This window comes from Sinocyclocheilus anshuiensis, unplaced genomic scaffold (assembly GCF_001515605.1).
Source record: "Sinocyclocheilus anshuiensis isolate Anshui unplaced genomic scaffold, SAMN03320099.WGS_v1.1 C31839597, whole genome shotgun sequence".
NCBI classification, from domain to species: domain Eukaryota; kingdom Metazoa; phylum Chordata; class Actinopteri; order Cypriniformes; family Cyprinidae; genus Sinocyclocheilus; species Sinocyclocheilus anshuiensis.
The window spans coordinates 1-534 of record NW_015605458.1 but is presented as its reverse complement, the minus strand read 5'-3'; the positions used below and the strand labels follow the sequence as shown (position 1 = coordinate 534).

Sequence of the window (534 nt, the reverse complement as noted above, 5' to 3'; positions counted from 1 at the left end):
GTTACTATTTCATAAAAAAAAAAAAAAAATCAAATTTTTATGTAATCATAACTGTCTTTTTCTGTAGGACAGCACTGGACTGAAATTGTGGAAAAGAAGATGGTTTGTTCTCTCCAATTACTGCCTGTATTATTATAAAGGTAAAACCAGTTCTATGTGATTGTCTTATACAGCGTTTACCTAAAATTAAATGTTTTAAAGTGCAGTCATTTTCCATTTCAAACAGAATGAATTGAGTTTTCACTTTAGATACTGAAATCACTACTCTTCCCTGAAATCCCTCTCTAAACCTGTGTCTCCAGACAGCCGTGAGGAGTCTGTCCTGGGCAGTATTCCTCTTCCCAGCTACAGGATTCTATGCTGCTCCCCTAGAGAGTGCAGGAACAGGAAATATGCATTTAAGGTGAGAGCCAACGTCTTATGGATCTCCTTAAATCTAAATGTTCATATGGTCTCATTGTACACTTGCGCCTGTAGGTTGTTCATCAAGGGATGCGGCCGTACATCATGAGCGCTGAAACCCAGGAGGACATG

The 534-nt window shown here is 38.8% G+C and overlaps 1 long non-coding RNA gene across 1 annotated transcript; it reads left to right on the top strand.

The window, feature by feature from the left end:
• Window positions 1–18: 18 nt before the first annotated feature.
• On the top strand, window positions 19–532 carry LOC107682199 (uncharacterized). Its single transcript, XR_001633408.1, has 3 exons — window positions 19–140; window positions 303–403; window positions 478–532. It is a non-coding gene; the product is annotated as an uncharacterized LOC107682199 (long non-coding RNA).
• The last annotated feature ends 2 nt before the right edge of the window (window positions 533–534 follow it).